Source organism: Sorex fumeus, unplaced genomic scaffold (genome assembly GCF_029834395.1).
Source record: "Sorex fumeus unplaced genomic scaffold, SorFum_2.1 ptg000002l, whole genome shotgun sequence".
In the NCBI taxonomy this organism is placed as follows: Eukaryota; Metazoa; Chordata; class Mammalia; order Eulipotyphla; family Soricidae; genus Sorex; species Sorex fumeus.
In genome coordinates, this window is record NW_026606059.1 from 38,791,566 (window position 1) to 38,814,424 (window position 22,859).

The 22,859-nt window shown below is 36.7% G+C and overlaps 1 pseudogene; it reads right to left on the reverse strand.

The window, feature by feature from the left end:
- Positions 1-19,343: 19,343 nt before the first annotated feature.
- LOC130023389 (uncharacterized) lies at positions 19,344-19,528 on the reverse strand (annotated as a pseudogene).
- Between the last annotated feature and the right edge of the window lie 3,331 nt (positions 19,529-22,859).

Here is a 22,859-nt window from a genome sequence, read left to right on the forward strand (position 1 = left end):
CTTTTAACTGGATTGAAAAGAACCAGATGACCTTGGATAGGGCATTTTACCTGCCGTGGTTTCCATGAAACATCTGATAGAATTGGATATCAAATTCATCTCACTGAAAAGACATCCCTCCCAGAGTAAAATTTACCCAAAATGTTCAGCAGTATGGTTATACACTTTTCTCCTTGTAAGCAGAACTAAAAATGAATGATGTGAGTTAATACTCAATGACCTTGGTCTTGCAAATTTGGAAACCCATTTTTATTTTGTCACAATGAAGCAGTATAAATTACATGGTGAGCAGAGCTTTTATGTTTTCAAATTCTCTCCAGTATATTACCTAGAAAAATTGTTATAGTTATGTAATAAATTATTAAAAGCTAGGTTTGTGTATGCGTTAAACAAAAAAGGCTGTCTCTCTAATTTCATAATACACTACCTATTAAAGTACTCAAAGATATTATAAACAAGTGTGTATGTCAGATTTTCCTGACCGTTAATATTATACATAATCCTGTAGAGAACATGGGCAACAAACCATGTGTTCAGTATGAAGCAGGTAATCTGTAAGTGGTTATTGAAGGAATAAAAACTGGTGAGTAAAATTCAGGGAGTTTTTAATTCTTTAGAAAAAAAACAAAAAAGACTCAGATCTTAGATACAGGAATAACTGTCACAATGTTTAATGCATACACACTGATTGCTCTTCAATTTCATTGCAATTAGAGAATGTCTTTTCTATTATCAGTTTAATTCCATGCCTTTTCCTAGATTTGATAATTCCATGAATATTACTAAAATTAATTAGCAATAAGTAATAGTTCTTTTGTGGTCCAAATGTCCTATTTAGCTATCGTGATGCTCATTTCTATATATAATTTTGAGACTATAAAAACATCCATAAAGGACCTGTTAGCTAATATAATATTCAAAAATTATATTCTTTTTGTTTCTTGCAATATATATTCTGTGTTAAAGAATAAGAGAATTTAATTGCTAGAAACAGTATCTTGAAATGACAATAAAAGTAAAGTGTTCTTTTCCTCATCTCTGAATATTTTTCTTATTATAATCTGAATTGCTTATATTAAGACAAAAGAAAATCTGGGTAATAGAGAATATATAATATATTTCCACCACAATTGACTATGCTATTGAGAATGGGTGCTATTTTCTTTCATGTGGTCTATCAATCAAATATACACAAAAACAATTTAGGTAAATATAGACTTAAAAAACACCCTTCTCTTAAGATGGCATTTGAAGACAGTTGATGACTTGACTACAGTGCAATTCTCTTAGGAGGCTGTTATGAATCACTTCCAAATATTCTTCTTTCACTGGGATTCCTACTTTCTTGAGTAGGAGGAATGTCAAAAGAAAGAGAGTAAATAAAGCTATTTCTAACATGATTTGATATTGTAAACATCCATGCCTTATATTCAAACACTCAGGATAACTTACTTACTGCACAAGCCAATTAGATCATCCCAATCACATGTGGAAAGAGCTCAGGCTAATCTAATCTGTTCAGTGATGCTCCATTTATTTCTGTGTTTCTGATCCCCATATAATATTATGAACTGATCAGTGAACAAGCTTTCCAGGGAAGAGAGCTTATGCTCTTAGAAATAGGTCAGCAGAATATGTTAGAGATAGGACTATTATCATGGTTACAAATACAAAATTAAAAAACATATTTTTGAAGTATAAGTGAGAATATTTACACAAATAACATATAAAAACTTACAAACTTAGAGATAATTTATGAATTAATAATAACAACCTATTTCACAAATATATTCAATATTCCAGCCAAGTTTTCTCCCACTTTATTTAGTTGCTAGTTGCTGTACTACTACTGATATTTTGTGATAAAAATACTTTACTTGAGATATGTATTCTTAACAAATAGAAAGTGTACAATACACACGTTAAATATAATAGAAGAGCCCCACAATTTTTAATCTTTTATAACCATTACTTTGCAACTCTGATAACTTTCTATTTTCTTCTCCCTTCCAGATACACAGTCCCTAGCAATATTTGACTATTTTAGATACCTTTTATATAGTAATATATGGAAATAATAAAATATGATAAAATATATTTTCATAAATAATATATAGAATATGTATATACCTTTGTAGTCATTGATGTTACAAAGAGCAGAATTTTCTTTTAAGGTTCAATACTATTCCATTGTGTGTGTTTTTGTGCATGTGTACCACCATTTCAATATTAATTGAATAATCACCATTAAGATTTCTTTCATGTTTGTTAACTATGAAAATGCCACATTCAAAGAAGGTGATTTGAGGGTGGCCTTAAGGACAATGGTGAAGGGCCAGAGGTACATCAGTGGCAGTAACTTTATATGTTGATACTATAGCCTTTATCACTATTGTAATCACAATGTATAATTTATAATTTTATAATTAACAATGAGTGTGAGAAGAATGGTATATCTAGAAAATTGCTATCTTTAAAGCTATATTACTGTAGATATTTTCAAAGAAGTTAAATAGCATAGTTCTGATTTTAATTTCTGAGAAACTTCCATACTCTTCCAGAGTGACTGCATACGCCAATACTTTATGAGTGTTCTTTCCCTCTATAGTACCTTTGATACTTAAAGTCTTTTATTTTAATTTGTTTGTTTATTTTGATGATATATATCCTAACTGTTCAAGTAATATTTTATTATGGTTTTATTATATTTTCCCTGAAAGTAAAGTTAAAATGAAAAATGGAATTGCAACAAAGTAACAGACTTCTGCAGAGCAAAGAAAACAATCAACAAAATGAAGACAAATTACAGGAGGAGAGAAGATATTTTGAAGCATATATTTGATTAACATACTTCATCAAGCATATATATATGTACATCTATACATACATATATATGTATATGTATGTGTATATATAACACTATCCTCCCGTTGTTCGTCAATTTGCTCGAGCGGGCCCAGTAATGTCTCCATTTTGAGACTTGTTACTGTGTTTGGTATATTGAATACGTCACGGGTAGCTTGCCATGCTTTGCGCGTGGTCGGTAGCTTGCTGTGCTCTCCAAGAGGGACGGAGGAATTGAACCCAGCTCGGCCTGGCTGGCTGCGTGCAAGGCAAACTCCCTACCGCTGTGCTATCGCTCCACACACACCCACATATTATCTATCTATCTATCTATCTATCTATCTATCTATCTATCTATATTATATATGAGATTCAGGGAGGTAGTATAGGTGATAAATGCACACAGGCAGACCAGAATTTAATTCCCAGCACTACACGCTCCCTGAGTATCTCTGGCAGCATACCTGAAGAACCCCAAACTCTGTCAGATATGTGCCAGGGGACCTTCAAACTTGACTAGGTATGGTTGGAGGCCCAAAAGTACTACCCTGGTGGTTCTTGGCTGCCTGAGCATCACTGCATCCTTCGATTCTTGCATTAAAAGTGACCAGATTGGGTAAGAATGTGGGGATGATCCCCGAGACCCCAAGCACCACTTTGGGAGAGCTTCTCTCAGAATAACGTACTCCTATAAGTTGAGAGGGAAAAAATCTGATTTTAAAATTCACTGTAGCACTGTTCACCTGCTGTTCACCGATTTGCTCGAGTGGGCACCAGTAATGTCTCCATTGTGAGACTTGTGTTACTGTTTTTGGCATATCAAATATGTCATGGGGGACTTGCTAGGCTCTGCTGTGTGGGCGGAATACTCTCGGTAGCTTGCTAGCTCTCAGAGAGGGATGGAGAAATTGAACCGGGTCGGCTGCATGCAGGGCAAATGCCCTACCCGCTGTGCTATGACTCCAGCAACTACATATTAAAAAAGAGGATAAAATACCAAATTTTAAGAATTTATATTACTATTCATTTTAAATCTCTTGTCACGTACTGTATAATATCTCTAGGGAGTGCCCAGGGGTGCCCCAAAGGCTCTTCCCCTCGCTGCCCAGGTTTGGGTACCTGGGAGCCACTGGCCCAGCTGGGGCAGCCCGGGTCATGGCGCAGATGGAAGGAGGAAATGAGGGCCAAGGCGGTTGATCAGATGCCGTCTATTCCATTCTCCCCACGCGCCTGCCCAGTCTCTCTGAACCTCCCATTCTAGTCTCACACTGCCCCTCATTCCCATCTCCTCCTGTCTCTCCCACTCATCTCTCTGTGCTCCATCTTGCAGCCTGGGCTTTCTCTCTCCACATGCCTGCTCCTGTATTCTTCTTCTATTTTCTTTTCTCTCTGTCCTCCTTGCTAGTCTTTCTATGCTCCCTCTTGCTGCCCAGCTCTTTCTCACTCTCTCATCTCGCCCCTCTCTTGTCTCTCCAACTCCCCAGCACTCTAGGCTGATACTGCACCCAGTCTGGTAGCCAAATCAACATAAGAAATCCCTTCCCGACTGCCAGGCTCAAGGAGAAACATCCCCTAGGGGTATTCCAAAGCCCTTCCAGACTGCCCAAGGGCAAAGTACCTCCTAGGGTGTTTTTCTCCTTTCCTCAGTCCAATAACTCTATCAACATCTTAATGCTAGTTCTATTTGTATGGACACACTAAGAGATACATTGAGGCTTGTAAGGCAGCTCTCCTGGGGACATCTTGCCACAGACTCAGACTACAGAGTTCAGACCAGATTAATCTTTCCTCACCCTAGCAAGTTCCAAATCTAGTTATTACTTTTTGGATCATGACAGCATTTGTCCATGACAAAGCTCTTAACTTATAGTTAAGCATGATGGCACTTTTAAAATCAAGATCACGATCACGACCATCCTTTTGTTCGTCGATTGCCTCGAGCAGGCCCCAGTAATGCCTTCTTCGTCCTAGCCCTGAGATTTTTTTAAAAATGCCATATTCAAGGCTCTTTCAGGGTTAGGAGAAAGAGACCCATCATTGTTACTGGTATTTGGCATATTGGGTACACCACGGGGAATTTGCCAGACTCTGCTGTGTGGGCAGGTTACATTTGGTAGCCTGCCAGGATGTTCAAAGTAAGAATGAGGTAATAAGATGTTGGTACCTCTGGGAGCTGGGTTTTATAGTCTCTGGGTCTTGGCCGTTGATGGGATTACAGAGCGCCAGGGGGCCAGTTGGTGGGTGTGACCCCTGCCTACTGGAATTTGGAGGAGCTGGGTGGAGGATGCTCAGCCCCGATCTGAGCAGGCTTGGAGATCTCAGCCCTGGGACCCGCATGCCTTAGTTCCTCTGCCGGTACCTTCATGTGTATGGAGAGTGGTCTCAGCATGGTGGTGACTGTTTCTGGAGGTCTTCGGCTGCCGGAGCCCTGGTCGCGGCAGGGAGGGAAACTCAACCCGCTCCTCTCCAAGGGGCGAGGATAGCCAGGCACAGGGGCAGGAGACTCTGCGGTGTTCTCTCTGGCACTTTTAAAATAGATAAAGAAATTGAAAAGACATGTCTCCCAAGAAGACATACAAATGAGTAAATTTACTATGATTTTATAGAAAGGGCAAAGCCTGGCAAGCTCCTTGTGATGTACTTGATATGCGTAACACAGTAACAAGTCTCACAATGGAGATGTTACTGGGCCCGCTCGAGCAGCAGATCAATGAACAACGGGAAATCAATGAACAACGGGAGGACAGTGCAGTGCTACATTTGCATAGCAAATTCAAAAGCTGCATTCTCCTTTTAGATTTCTTTGAGTTTTTGTGACCAAGTGATAATTTTCTTTTGACAGGTTTTAAAGAAAATGGAAAGATGATTGTGAAAGAACTTCAATGGTTGTATGTCTTTAGATTCTACACCTTCAGTTAAGCATAGGTGCTCTGCCCAGTGCTCTGACTCTCTAGGCTGACACGACAGGTTCTCTGTGGTAAGGTTTAGGTTTTGGCCCCGTCTTCTGAATATGAAGGTTCTTTAGCTCCTTGGAAGAATTCCTCAGGCTGTTGGACCCACTTTGTTTACTGCAGCTCTTCTGAGAGTTAATCACAGTCAATTCGTTAGTGCAGTAGTACTTCATTAATCTCTGTGCATTTTGTCATCACATCCTTCTCACCACTCCCACCTTTTCTTTGATCTTAGCAGAAAACACTATAAACTGAAAGAAAAAAAGCAAGCATTGAGAGTTCAGTCTCCAAGACCATGCTCTTTTATTTTCACAGTCATTAAGGGGCATAACGAGTATATAGAACTATTGGTTATGCTATGAATAAACCAGGAAATTCAATTTTCAATTCTATAATTATGGCTCTTTCCACTTGTTTTATACTTAAGGGGATAAAATTACCACCTAAATTTTCAAGTAAGTTTTCAACTATAGCCACCTGTACTATATTGTATATGTTAAAAATAATTACTTAGCAGTACTTATTAAGAAAATAAACATGACAGAAAATTAGAATAACATACAAAATATTTTGGTAGGTGAAAAATTCTCATTTTAACTTCTTAAGTCTTTTAGGCCAGAATAATTCTTAAAGACTTGTTGAAAAGCAAGAGTATAGCTAGGTAGTATTTAATGGTCCTTTAAATACAAGACATCATTGTCAATACAGTGAATAGTAAGAGACTGTGTTCATATAATAGAATACATAATGAGTATTTGCTTAAATTAATTTATTCAGAAATGTAATATTACTCTGAAATTAAATAGAAAATTATTAATTAAACCAAAAATCTCTCTTGATTAAAAATTTAGTATAAAAAGCAAAGTTGCAAATCTAAAAATGCTGATTATGACCTTCTTAATTTTTAAAGATATAAATCAGGGGTAGGGATGTGGCTTATTGTGGTAGTTTTGCATGTGCAAGACTATCTTTGTCTGACCCTTTCTTTCTCTGACCTTTTCTCCCGAACTTCCACCTATGTGTTCCTGGTGACAACTGAGCACTCCTTAGAGTAGCCCTGGATCCTGATGTGGACCCTGAAACAAATAACAGAAAAATAAAGAGATGGAAGCCTCAATAAATAAAACCAAGCATCAGAAACAATAAGGAATGCATTTGTGTTTTCAGGGCAGACAATCTTATTATATACCTTATGAAATGATTGCTGACTAAATAAAGATGTCTCCTTATAAATGCTCACTAATAATAAAGCTCAATGAAATTATGCAAAGTTGAAGAAAAATTTTATTGTGTAACAATAATATTTTGAATTGATATGTCATCTTCAAATCTCTTCTAAGTGATTTAATACAGGTTAAGGAGACAAAAGCTGGTTCAGGTAAAGGGATTGCTCTCTGATACATCTGTCTGATAAAATGATCATAAATTCAAGAAGATAAATATTTTAAAAGTTTGGTAAGAAAAAAATTTGAGATTGAGAGAAAAGTTAATTCAAGTAGCAATGCTAACTACAGTATGAATAGGGCATCTGCCTTGCATGCAGCCAACATGGCCGACCCGAGTTTGATTCCTCCGCCCCTCTCGGAGAGCCCAACAAGCTACCGAGAGTATTCAATATGCCAGACACAGTAACAACAGTATGAATAACAAAAGAAATTTCCCTGAATCCTATTTTATTGGTCTTTCCATATGATGTTGATACAACTATCTCTCACACATTGCTAAATGTAAAATATGATTTTTCATTTCCTAAAAAAAGATGGAAGTGACCTCAGAAGTTATTTAGTATTAAAGATTTCATGTGATACTCATGTCTCTTTTATCATATAAATATTTTATTCATTCTCTTACAAGTCAAACAACAATCACTGACTGTAACTACTTGCAAGGAAATAGCACTGGATCTAAGCCCAGCAGAGTAAAGATGAATAAATCTTTCAATAAGTCCTGGACAACTATGAAAGATGAAATATACATATATATATACATATCTATATATATGTATATAATTACCATGTAATAACATCCATGCCAATGGAAAAAGATAAAAGCCAACAAAGAGAGAAAGAAGAGAAGAGAGGAATGAAGGAACTCAAAGAGGAGAGAGAGAAAACAAAAGAAGAAAATGAAAAAAAGAGAAATGTTTGACTACAAATGGAAGGTCATTTGAAATGAAAGTATGCAAAGGCAGAAAAGGAGAGATGATTTAGGATATTTAAAGTTTTATATGTTATATGATTTTTAAACATTTGCCTACAAAGTAGTTATTGGGGGATTTTAAGAAAGGAGCAGCCAAATAGTAATTGAAAATAAAAAAAAACACACTGTAACATCGTGAAGAATGACTGCTATAAAGAAATGAAATGGAAATGTGGAAAATTCAATTACAATACTTTTCACTAACTCAGAAAAGGAAAGATGAGAGCCTATGTTAGCGCATTCAAGTCTGAAGAAAAAACAAAAGCATATTGTGGAATGCAATAAAAACAATACTTAAAGTGAAAGTTTCAGCATCAAATATATATATCAAAAAAAGAAGAAAGGCTCTAGAGAGCCTGAGTAATAAAAGCATAGAAAATTATTACTATAAACAACTCTATATACACAAAGTTGGTAATTGAAATGTGCCAATTTCTTGAAAGACACAATTCAACACTCTCCTATAATAAGAACTTAACAATCAAAATAGCACTGAATCTAAAAAATAAATTAAACTAATAATTACTACCCTTCTAAAACAGGAAGCACTAGACCCAGACTAGTTAATTGGTGATTGCTACCGAGCTTTTGAGGAAATAGTTATATAATCTCTATAATTTCTTTCACAGAATAAAAACAGAGAAAAAGCTTCCTAATTTATTTTATGAGGAATATGAAGTATTACAAATGAAATATAAAAACTAGCTCTTGATAGCAAATAAGTTAAAGAGATAACACAAACATATAGATCAATATACCACTCAGGAACATAGATCCAAAAAGTCTAAAAATTATTAGAAAATTAAATTCAAAGATATATGCAAAAATCCACACATCACTTGAATGGAATCTACCCAGGTGTACAAGATAGTTAAATATTAGAAAATCAATTAGTAGAATCCATCATATCAACACATTAAAAATGAAAAAATGCAAAAACACAGATACAAGAGTTTTAAGAAAAGATGAAATCATGCAGTTTTCTGCAACATGGGTGTAACTGGAGGTAATCATGTTAAAACAAATAAGTCATAGGTAAAAGATAAATTCCAGATGTTCTCAATTATCTGTAGTATATAAAGAGACAAAACAATGACATATACAGCACTGAACACTGAAAAATTCTTGGCTTAGATGGTAAAACTCAGATCACCAAGGAGGGAAGGATGTAGGGCTGGAAGAGGTGTATTAGCAGTGAGCTAGAGACATTGGTGTGGGGTATTGGGTCCTTTGATGGTGTGAGGTGCAGTGACTGACTATGCACTGATACCAAAAATGTTGGCACTACTGTAACTGTTACCTACCTATAAAAAAAAAGAACAAAATATTCCATGTTAAAGCTTTTCAAATAAAATATTGTGTTAAAATCATGCAAAAATTTTACTAGAGCTTAGAGAAGGAACCACTATGACAATGACAGTTAGAAATGATCATTCTGAACAAGAACTGAGTGCTAAAAGTAGTTAAAGGGATATACATGAGAGCATGATAACCTTTTAGTACCTGCATTGAAAACCAAAATGTGCAGAAGGAAACACACACACACACACACACACACACACACACACACACGAGAGAGAGAGAGACAGACAGACAGACAGACAGACAGACAGACAGACAGCAGACACACAGACACAGAGACAGAGACAGACAGAGAGAAAGAGAAAGAAAGAGAGAGAGAGAGAGAGAGAGAGAGAGAAGAAAAGTGACTGCCATAGAGACAGACTCAGGATTGGGGGTAGGGGGATGGCAGAAGAGAAACGGGACATTGGTGGTGGGAAATGTACACTGGTGAAGGGATGGGTGTTGGAATATTGTATTACTGAAACCAAATTATGAACAACTTTGTAACTGTGTATCTCATGGTGATTCAATTAAGAAAAAAATAGATTTTCTTTAAAGTAAAAAGTAATATTGACAGTAAGATGTGCAGAAGGCAAAATAAGTTATGATGCTGAGACATATTTTAGGTTAGACTTTTACAAAAGTTCTACTCAAAAGCAGAATATAAAATAAAAAATATATTGATGGAAGGGTATTGAAAAATTGGTACATTAATACTGAATTCAGTTTAAACTCGTAGGTTTGGATCCTATTCTAAATTTCACCTATCTTTTGAAGTCAGTTTTCATTTTTTAGAAAATGAAGTGAAACTAAAGTTCCATCACAACTTCTATCTTCTCTGTTCTCCTCTTTATAGAAGGACCAGGAATTATAAATTTTAGTGAAAATATTATTTATAAATCTCACATTTATGAACCAATAATTTAATATTTTGTAATTAAAATTTATTTGATCTTAAATCTATCTCTTTTATATCACTGTATCACTGTAATCCCATTGTTCATCGATTTACTTGAGCGGGTGCCAGTAACATCTCAATTCATCCCAGCCCTGAGATTTTAGCAGGCTCTCCTTACTTGTCTTTCCCAATGCTGCCATATTGGAGACTCTTTCAGGGTCAGGGGAATAAGACCCATTATTGTTACTGTTTTTGCATGTCAAATACGCCATGAGTAGCTTGCCAGGGTCTGCTGTGAGGGCGGGATACTCTTGGGAGCTTTGCCAGGCTCTCTGATATAAATATATATATAATGTATATATACATATATAAATAGAGGTATATATAAATTTATATATATTTTTTCCCTCTATGATTTGTTGCCTAATGTCTGAACACCATTAAATATGGCATGGTAGTTATGGAAAATGGGTAGGGAGTGCCTTATGATATGTCTTATTTGTGGCCACTCAGTCCAGGAATATCTTCACTCATATGTGAGACTCGGCCCTAGCATGTGGAAAGCGGCCTGGCTCATGGAGGCAGTTGAGCAGTGGAGGTCGGCTGTGGGGGCTGGATCCCTTGGGGCAGGGAGGTCTCTCACCCGCCTCCCTCTGGGGTGCCCAGAGTGAAAATAGCCTGCACGGAGTCCGGTGGCATGGTTATGGGGTCCTCATTTATACTCCCTTCTGGGAAAAGCAGCTGTGAGAACTCTTTTATATAGACAGGTAAAAAGTTAACTTTGTAAAAAAATATCTAAATTTTCTCTTGTTGTCTATTTTAACTATGGTAAGTGTGAAATTTAATGGGACTAAGCACAGTCACTGAGTTTGCATCCAATGACTTCATTTCTAAAATTTTCATCATCCCAAACAGAAATGCCCTGTAACTCAGTATCAATATATTTACATACCTAAAAAATTGTACACATCCTTTCTTTTAAGTAGTAGACAAACTCTAATGTGATACTTAGTGATTGTCACCTTCTGTTATTCATGCAATATTGGTATTCTTTTTAGCCCTGAGGTGGGTTCAACCTCTCATGCACTTATAATGAATATGGCGAACATGGTAAGATATCACTTTCAGATTAAGTGCAAAAGGATTTGGATACTTTTTTGGGGCAGTCATTCACTCTGAGAAAAACCAGCTGCCTTGATGTAAGCAGTTCTATACAAAAGCCCATGTATATTAATGCCAGACAAGACCCCGAGGAACTGGAACCTGTCAGAATCCAGATGAGGGTGTGTGGATGCAAATCTTTCTGCTTATAGAATTTCTTGAGAAGACTCGAGTCACAGAACAACATCTTGAGTGCTGCCTTTTGGAAACCATGACCAGAGGTGGCATCTAAAAGAAGCTTCACCTGCCTTCTGCATTCACAGAAATGGTGAATCACAAATGTTTGCTATTTTGAACCACTAAGTTTTAAGGTGCATTTTTATTGTAACATGGAATAACACATAACACATATGCTGCTTTAATTTTCGCATTATAAAAATACACAGCCAGTCAGAAAAAGATGAAAGAGTAAATGAATAATATTTTTAAATATTTTAATTTTATAGCTATTTCTCTAAGTAAAACATTGTTAAGTCATGTAATTGAATCTGGTAACATTTTTAAAGTTTCAAATTACCCTTAAGTAATATCTGGTTCCAAATTCAGTTTATTAACCTCTTAACAGCAATCTAAAAAGTCTACCTACATATTGGATGAATCTATACAATCTCATCAAATGCTGACCTGAAATCAAGAGGAATCAAACTTTCACAGCCCAGGAGCGAAGGAAAACACCCATTCAAAACTGAAGACCAGAAGATCCACCAACCATGGGAGAAACCTCACCCACCCACCATGGGAGAGAGCTCAGTGTATTCAGGGAGAGACATTTTTAAGGTGAAGACACTTACATATCAGGTGTTTGGCTTTAGCAGCGGTTATTGTGTTTAACACTCAGCATCCTAACTTCATGATTTATACTTATATCATTTACAATTGGACAAAAGAAACCAGAAGGTGTAAACAGGGCAACAAATTGTCAGCAGGTGCCGTCTTAGTCACCTTGTTGTCAAGCAAATTTATTGGTGGAAAAAGATATTGATTCTAAGTCTCCATAGAAACAGGCTCTGAGGGAACATTTCAGGGAAGAGCTCAACCTATCACTAACAAAGGCTGAGGTAGCTGGACTTAGAGAAACAATTATAAAATATGCTTTCACCTGGTAGCAAAGCATACCTTAACATACCCTGGTACTCCCAAAAAAACATCCAGGAGTCAGCTCCCTCTTATCTTGGATGCATAATTTCACAGTCTCCTTCTTTTCTCTCCCTTCTTATTTTCAGAATAAACCTGTGGATAACCTAAAGTATAGTCAATTGGCCACAGGGCCCTATGGTTACTTTCCTGCCATCCCTGTGTTAGTTTCTCTGTCATCAGTTGTGGTTTAGGCCCCTGTTTCAACTGAGCACAAGTTTTCCCCTTACCAGATCTGTAGGATTAAAAGAGTGTATTGACTGCTGAGCACAGGTGACATTGAAGTCCGATCACTGCTCAAATTTCTTGTACTTGAAACACAACTGCTCCCGGGGTTCCTGTGACTACATGCTTCTGCTTGTTTTCACATCTTGAACTAAGGTGCTCCCCAACACTCCTGCCAATACTTGCTAACTTGTATACTTAAACCCCAGGTTGTCATATAAGCCTGCTCAAATACAAACCTAAGATCACTGTACAAGTCCTTAGGGATAACCACAAAACATTGGGAGATGGAGGAAATCATCTACATCAATAGATTAAGATAGAATTCTGGAAAGAACTCCCAATGCATCAGAGCTATGCAAGGTTCCTGATGGAGATGTCAAGAGAACAGTCTTAATAATCTACACTGAAAGAAGACATGGAATATGTCTTGCATGGAACACAAACCCCAAAATGACTGAAACAATTCTGAGCAAACAGATAAAGGCATTACTATTTTTTTTTTTTTTGCTTTTTGGGTAACACCCAGTGATGTACAGGGGTTACTCCTGGCTCTTCACTCAAGAATTACCCCTGGTGGTGCTCAGGGGACCATATAGAATTCTGGGAATCGAACCGGAGTTGGCCGGGTGCAAGGCAAAAGCCCTACCCGCTGTGCTATCTCTCCAGCCCTGGCATCACTATTTTTGACTCCTAATATAAAACAAAGCTATAGAAGTCAAAATACTTTATTAAAATCAAAATAGATTTGTAGATCATTAGACTAGAATTGAATGTCAAGGATTGAATCTTTATACACATGGATAGCTAATTTATGACAAAGGTAAAGGTAAAGGCCCTCCCGTTGATCGTCGATTTGCTCGAGCGGGCCCAGTAACGTCTCCATTGGAGACTTTGTTGTTACTGTGTCTGGCATATCGAATACTCTCGGTAGCTTGCCGGGCTCTCCGAGAGGGGCAGAGGAATCAAACTCGGGTCGGCCATGTTGGCCGCTTGTAAGGCGAACGCCCTACCCACTGTGCTATCGCTCCAGCCAAAGGTGCCAATGGAATTAAGTGAGCTAAGAAAATTCACTACAGTAAATGGTATTAGAAGAAGGGGAAAAGTGCATGGGGCTTGAGTGCACGCTTGCATGTGGGAGTCAGACGCTTATTTTACAGCACCACTCAGTTCCCTGAGCAGTACTAGAAGTATCTCCCAAGCAACAATCTGGGAGTAGTACCCCAAGCACCACCGGGCATGGCCACCAACAGGAATGAATGAATTAATGGTGTTGGAAAAACTGGAGAGTCACATGCAAGAGTATTTAATCACTACCTCATATTGCACGTGCAGACAAAGGTTAACTCAAAATTGTTTAAAAGTTTGGATATTAGACTCAAAACCATAAAATACATAGAATAAAACATTGGCAAAACACTTTATGAAATTGGTTTCTGTGGTGTCATTGGGGATAACATTCATGGGAAACAAAACAAAAGCATCAATAAGACAAAATAAAAGGGAATATAAAGTAAAAATACATGGCATTTTTATCACAGTGAAAGGATTTTCTGCACAAGTAAAGAAACTATCATTAAAAAGACATTCTACTGAATGAGAGAAAATTTTTTCACAACGTATACCTGACAAATGAATAACATTCAGTTAAATAAGAAATACAACTGAGAAATATCTATTTTTATTTGTTTAAATTGCTGTAAATTTTTTGTTTTCTTGGGTGTGTATAGATAAAATATTTTAAGTTCCTACCCCTGGCATTTGACAGTAAATATAAAATAATACAATTATTCTAAATATTTATTTCTAATCATTGCTGTTTCTTCTGAAAAATAGCCTTATTTTTTATCACTCTAAGAATATTTTTATTTGAAAGGTGCAGTTAATTGTCTGCTTTTAAATTATATGTCTATTTGATATCCAACATGTACATACCATCAACAAGAATGGAAAAACAAAAGTAGAATTCATGTCAAGGAATAAAAATGAAAAAGTATAACAACTTTAAATTAAGAATTATTTACCATCCCCAACATATATACATATTTTTATATATATATACAAATATATAGTAGAACTGAAGCTAGACTTTAGTTATGACAGAATTCAAAAAAACTTGCTATTTGTTTAAATAAAACTGAAGAATAATTATTTGCTTAAAGAGATGTCTGGGTTATAATAGAATATTTCAATTATTTTTAAAATATTTAAAAACTTTTGATTTTATTATTTTAAGAACTTTATCTTTTATGCATTTATTTTTCAATGACATCTCTGTAAGTAATACTTTAAATAATTTCACACATGAAATTTTGCCTCTTTATACTTTTTACATATAATTTTTCATATTACATTATGCCTCTTTATGCTTTTTATGGAAAGTCCAAATACTCTTAAAATTTTTGCCAAAACTTTTTCTGCCAGTGGTTTTATTCATACATATTTCTTCTTCAAATATTGTATAATTAATAAAAGTTTTAGTGTTCAGACTATCTTCTAAGGATGTCTTTAGTGACTAAAAGCAGTTACTTTTTGCAATATATCATTGGCACAGATTCTAGAAAATAACATATTACGCACCAGAAACATCTGTACTTTTATTGAACTCTGCAGCACACCTTTGCAGACTGCACACTTTTAATATTTGTTTTTATACACATTCTGAAATGTATTATAGACATGTATCATCCAGCAGTACTTATTAACTAAAGAATGTTTTTAGTTAATTGCTATATTTTCTATTTAGTATGGCAAAATATGCCATGGCAGAAATAGTAATTCCCCAGTTGTATGTATCTTCCTTTCCCTTTTCGTTACATATTTTAGAACTTTAAGAGGCTTCCAAATAATTATTAATTTTATTAAAAATCTTTAAAGCGTTGAATCAGGGCTTTCATCACCTAAATATTGAAATAAGAATCACTGTTTCCATGTTGTATATGCAAAGTTTTAAATGAACCAGAATGGATTCCTATTATGTGCAAATATCAAAATGTACAATAGGTGAAAGTCATATTTATTAGTCTAAATCTATATTTAAAATTATTTTTGAAACATTTATAGTTTGAGGAAATTTTTCATCCAATGGTATACATGTATATATGTGTATTCTTATATTTCCCCTAAATATTCAATTTGTTTCTATCATCATATGTCATCACATTATTATATATACAGATTTGTAGTACTCTTTTACATAAATACTCTTATAAAAATAATTTCTTAGAATGTCAACAAAGGTAATACCAGAGAAAAGTGTCAACTCTGCCATTTCCTTGTGTTTCTTGTTTTTTTTTTTTCCCCCTGATTTTAGCATTATTTGCATTTTTCTCTGAGCTGGAAATTATGGGTTGCCACTCAGCAGTCATTTCATTCCCTTCTGGGATTTCCCTTCCATTGCAGGATCTGGAAGAGTTTTCCAACTCCCTTGCAAGCTGGGTTGTTGACAGTTTAGGTCCTGCCAACAAAATGCTCTCCAGCAGAAGTTGCAAATGTGCTCTGAGTCATTCTGTTTTCTCCAGGTGGGAGAGGGTTGAGAGCTGCGAGAGTGGCAGTGGTTGTCCCATGTCTTTTTCTTACCATCATCATCTTCACAGAAGTGTGGGCAATGACATCTGTGACATGGTTATGCTTTTATTTCCTGATTTTGGAAAGTCAGAGGCAGTTGCCAATTTCCTGCATCAAGAGCTGAGAACTTGAGCAGTTTCTCTAATATGGTTTTGCTCCACATAATTTTCTTATAACATTGGTCAGATGAAACAATTTCAGCCAACACAACACTGCTGAGGGCATGCTCTCATCATTATGTCAGATTTTCCCAATCTATCAATAACTTTAGATTAGATTTTACTCTATTGGTGATCAACTTGATTTTGCTCTTCTAACCTTTCTTAAAATGATTTTATTTTCCCGAATAAATCTGAGATTATTTACAGTTATTTGTCTACAAAATGAAATATTCTATTTCACTTGAGCTAGATAAATGAGAGCTATATAAAGTGTAATATCACAAAATATTCTTAAAGTGACACGCTAGAATCCACTTTCAAATATTTCACATAAAAGAACAGTTTACTTGCTTATTTTTTAAAGTAAAAATAAGAGTTTTATTCTTTTTTCTCTATATCCAGAAGTTTAGCTTTTATTTGTGGGGGGGGGGGGCACACCCAGCGATGCTCAGGAATTGGCTCTGCACTCAGGAATTACTCCTGACAGTGCTTGGGGGACCATATGGGATGCTGGGAATCGAAACCTAGTCGGCTGCGTGCAGGGCAAACACCCTACCTGCTGTGCTATCTGTTGCTCCAGCCCCATTTTATCTTATAAAATGATTGAGTCTTATTTTTTGAAAGCACCGGTTAACATAGTGTGGAGAACAATTTAAGTTGTCTACACTTTTTGGTTGCTGTGATTGGTTCTTTTGATAAGTGTGAGAAAGGCCCTTTTGGTGGGGAAGGGGAAGGAAGAAGGCTCCGTCAGGGCTGGGGAGCATCCCAGGCCATATTGCTTTGGTTCCGTAGGCATGACAGTTCAATTTTCAACCCATTTGTCAAATTGGGAACTTTGCACATACTTAGTGCAAACAAAGAATGATCTCTATTAAGCGGTTTCTTCCTTTAGAAGTTTAAATAATAACAACAAGGATACCTTAAAGTCAACGAAATGTTGACGAAATGTTCAAGGCAATGTGTTAAGTAAAATGAGTTCTAGACACTGAATATGTTATTTTCCAAATCTTGCGTTGAGACTATAATTCCTAATGTTTTGGTATTTGGAAATGAAGCTATTTGTAGATAATCAATTGTATATATAATAATAATAATAATAACAATAGGATTAATGCCTCCAATAAGAAGCATTAGGTGGCTTTTGTCACACATAGACAAAAAGATCTTGTGTTTAACAAGATGGTGACCATGCAAAAGCCTGAAAGAGTATGCTCAGCAAACACTCACTTGCTTGAAATCTTTCTGCTCCACAGCATTTAAGAAAATAAATCTGTTTAAGCTGTTTGTCTATGGTACTTTCTATAACAACTCAAGTCCATTAAAACAATGAAGAATCCACGGAATATAAAACATAGTCCCTGGCTTTAATTATTTTGTAGTAACTAAAATAGGATAATATGTGGTGGAATAACTTGCAATACAAGGCAGAACAGTCCACAAATATTACAAAAATTTAGAAAAATGACATCATTTTGACCAAGGTCAAAGCAAAAAGGCATTTCAAAATAAAATTCTATTTTTAATATATTGTGCTATCATTTGACACATAACAAGAAATCCAAAAGCTTAAATTTATTTCACCAGTAAAACTCATATTCCTCTCTTATGTCTTTTACATTCTCATTTCTCTTCTGACCCTTTTGTATTCACCAACACATTTCAGCATACTTCTGAGATGTGACTGATACTGTGATGGAAAAAAGATATACTAAGAACAACTCTGCTTACTTTTTTATTTTAATGATGAATCTGGAAAGCTTCCCGGATGAAACATTTATTACACTAAATGTATTCTGCTGAGGAGGAAATTGACCAGAGAAGCATCGGCAACTACATGTATTTACAGAACGTTGACCTCTCTTCTCCCCATTTCTGTGAAACATCTGTGAGTGATCTTGCCAACATTTTTGGCCTATGACTGGTTATTTGAAGTCGGACATTTGAATTTCAGATATGTGCATTTGTAGTTATGTAGCCAATGAGCCATCCTCACAAGACATTTTGAAATAAAAATTCTAGTTGTCTTGTTTAATGGAGATTGACAGAATGTTGGATTTTTTGGTGTGCATTTTATTATATTTTGTTAGATATTTCAACAGTATTGCTTTATGCAAAAAGCCCTCAATTTCACAGTAATCATGGAAACAACACATTCCTTACTTGCCAGTCTTGCAGAAGAGGGTGTGCTCATTAGATTTTTAGGCTTTAGAGAATTTGAGTATTTCTCCTGCAGCTTTTGAACAATTCTTAAAATCAAAGAAATGTCCATTTTATCATCTCACGAAGGGTCTGTGGTCTGGGAAAAATGGGAGAGAAGATAATATTGGAAAGACAAGTTATTTAAAGGAAATTTCTGGCCTAATACATAAGGATGAAGTGCTTTACACTTAAAAGGTTTTATGTGGTGTTAAAAAAAAAACTGGAGTCTTTTAATTGAATTTTAAAAGGACATATTGTGCCTGAGGCAATCAGAGAGTGTTTTGAGACAAGTCCATTTCTCTTTCCTTTTATTTGGGGGTGGGGGGACAGCGCTGTTTTCCCACCCACAGAACTGTGCTCAGGTGTTACTCCTGGCTCTGCGCTTAAGAATCACCCCTGGTAGTGCTTAGGGAACCATATTGGACGCCAGAGATCGCACCCTGCCATGTGTCAGGCAAAGCTGCTACGTGCTATCCTATTGCTTCGGCCCCCTTTATCCGCTTCTGAACTTTCTTTTGAGGTTTCAATAGAACATATCAGTTTATATGACATACTGATTAGTTGCAGTATCAAATTAAACTTTAGATGACCAAAAAAGTCATCTTAACACATATGCGTGTATGTATATATAGATAAACATATATATGTTGACTTTTTAAAAATAGGTGAGAGCACCCACTCAGTCCCTCCACTATCACAAATTATTCAGTTGAGTTTCCCACATTTGTGGAAATCATAGGGATAAACAAATCCAGAGTGGATATGCTTATGAATGAGCAATGGGTAAGCCTACCCCTAGGAAAATCACCTTCATGATCTTGATGTCTCCCCTGCCAGCTAAGTATTAGGAAATTGCTAACATCTATATCGCTAATATATATGAAATATTCCAGGGACACAGTTACTCTTGAGATAAAAAAAAAAATTTCATCACCTTGGTGTAGACATACCTTAAACTAAGTTCTGGATGTTAAACTTTCAAATTGCAATCTTACAGTGACTTAACATTTTCAAACCTCAATATCTTTATCTCAAAAAGGAAAGAGGTCAAGTTTTCCTTGTTTTATTATTGAGAATATCAATAAATTTATATAGACAATGCAATCATTAAGGTATTTGACTGTAAAAAACTATGCACGCAGAAGGTTGTGTGTTTGTGGGCTCTCTGGATGGCTTTATTTCATTGCCCCTGTTCAGTACCCTAGAGCCACTGTGTGTGGCCTGGATCGGGACGGCTGTTGACCAAGGGCAGACGAAGGAAGAGACGAGGGCCAGGCCAGTTGATCTTTGTAGCAGTTTATTACAAGGAAGTTTATCCCACAGAAGAAATTTATGTTATGGAGGACCTAGGTTCTCTCAAGCATATGTTCTCCTTGCTAGTCTCTCTGTGGTCCATCTTGCAGCCCTGCTTTCTTTTTCTCCCGCTCCCTTGTCTCTCCAACTCCCTTGCAGTCTGGGCTGACACTGCACCCAGTCGGTAGCCAAATCAACATAAGAAAGCCCTTCCTGAGGGCCCACCTAAAAGATATTCTAAAGCCCTTCCTGACTGCTCCAGGCAAAATACCTCCTTAATGTGTCTTTCTCTTTTCCTCTGTCCAATAAACTATCAACTATCAACTATTCCTGAGGCTATGCAGGAAGGACAGAATAGTGTTATCCTACATTTGACAAATAAATGGTGATATATTTTTGCTTAGTATTTTTCTCATTGAGATTTCTTAGGGATTTCTTGTGGATCTTATGAAATACTGGGTATGATTTCCACCTGTACTGTTTCTGTACAGTAATATTAGCAGATAAATTATCAGAGTGCAAATGTGCTTTTCACTTGATCACTTGACTTCCTGTTAATCATCGATTTGCTCGAGTGGGCGCCAGTAACGTCTCCATTCGTCTCGGTCACGTACTAGAGTAGGCCAATGGTATTTGTTCGTTCTAGGAACACAAAGAGCCTCAAACCGGTCATTCAGGATCCGACAAAGAAGTCTGACCATCTTGTTGGTGGGCGGCCACGGGGTCTTTTGACATCCTGTGGAATCCAGTTGGTAACGGCTCTAATCCAGCAGTCATCTCCAAATCTCATTACGTGTCCAGCCCAGATTTGGCAGCCTAGTTCGGCCTTGAGATTTTATCGGTCTCTCCTTCCTCATCCTTCGCAACGCTGCAGTATTGTTGACTCCTTCAGGGTCAGGGGAATGAGACCCATTGTAATTACCGGTTTTGGCTTATCGAATAAGCCACGGAAAGCTTGCCCAGCTCTGCCTTGCAGGTGGGATGCTCTTGGTAGCTTGCCAGGCTCTCCGAGAAGGATAGAGGCTTTTGGGGCGGCCTCTAATCACCCTTGTAGGTGTTCTCATCGTTCAAACCATACTTGAACCCTATCATATATGGTGCAGCAAACCTGGAAGATGGGTACTGAATGTCTTATGATGTGTCTGGAAAGCATCCTGGAGTGTCACTGCGTCTGGGTAGTGGAAACAGTGGAGGTAGTGGAGGTCTGCTGGTGAGGTATTTATCTGATACCCATAGGGTGGGTCCTCTGTGTGCAATCCAATCCCTGGGTCTCTGGTGGTTGGTGGAATCAGACAGGGCAGGGTAGGATGGGGCTCCTGGTTTTAATCCCTTCATCACCTGTGGATGGTGGGAGCAAGCAGAGGATTTCTGTCCCTGGGTCCTTGAGCCTGGAGTCCTAGGTCTCAGAGTTCCACTTATCTTGTTCTGTGGGGCTTCACTCATGCGTGAGTCTCGGCCCAAGCATCCAGAAATCGTCCTGTAGTGTGGCGGTGGCTGGGTAGTGGAGGTAGTGGAGGATACATTTTTATTTGAGAAGTTCACTGAAAATATTTAAATTTTCTAATTTAAAAAATTACAAAAAATATTTACCTTGAAGTTCTGACTCATTTTTCAAAATAGGGTCTGTGTTCTTGCCTTTCTGGATTCAGAACACTACTTATCAAACATCATAAAGCTAAAGAAGATATTGACTCTGACAAACAACTTTCTCAGACTATATATGTGTATAGTAATTGCATAAAGTATGTCATAGTTGGGTGACTTAAGAGGTAAGGTCTAACTGTTTAACTTTCCTGTGCTATGCATTTGTGTGTGCTTATGATAGCATATAAAACTATCTAAAGATCCACTTATGTATTGGACCAGAGATTGTTTGGGATTTAGGTACTTGCCTTGCACATAACCTGGATGACTTCAATTTCATCCTTTCACCACATATGGTCTCCCTGAGCCCCTCAGGAATGATCCATGAACACAGAGCCAGGAGGAAGCCCTGAGCACAGCTGTATGTGTGAACCTCCAATCTCCCCGAAAGGGGCGGGGGCGGGGGGCGGGGGGGCGGGGGAGGAAGAGATTTATCTATGTATCTATGATAAGTTCAGTAACTGCGACATGAATTTCTTTCCTGTTAAAATACTTTTTAAAATTTTTTAAAGATCATCTTTTACTAAAGATGATGTAGTCTTTTTGGTCAGATATACCAATTTTACCATGAGCCTTTCCGTACTGCAGGGATGATGTAGATCAACAGTTGGGAACTGCATTAAATTACTCCAACAAAAGACCTAATCTCCCTGAAGTATCTGAAGCAAAGCATAACATTAGTTCTATGCTGCTCCTTAGTTGAAATGTAATGATCTAGACTTACGCTATGTTAAAATCTTTTGTCATTGAATGAATTCCACAGTGGGCAAGGTATACTATATGTCACAGGACATTAAAATGATCATTCAACCAAAAGAAAATAATAAACTAGCTAGGCTATAAATCCCCGGAACCCTCAGTGCCTATTAAAATCTGCCAAAATTCACTGTCTAATGATGTGATTCCAATCAACCCAATTTATCAACCTTATGGGCTGATTAAAACTATATTACTCTATTAGACCCTCACTTCTGAGAATTAACATTTTGTGAAGTAAAACACTAAATTGCGAGCATGGAATTTGGTTGCTGCCAATTGCCAAAAGACGGATTTCTTAAAACCTTCACTTTATTCTAGAATAGAAGTATAAGGTTTTTTTTTTAAAAAATATTTCTGTGTCCAAAATTCAGTTATGTTTCTCCTATGCTTTAAAAAGTGTGCACTTTTTTTGAAAGCAGCAACTTCTACTTATGCTATTTTCAGAAAGGGTACTATTTAGTCCAGAAACATCACTTCAAC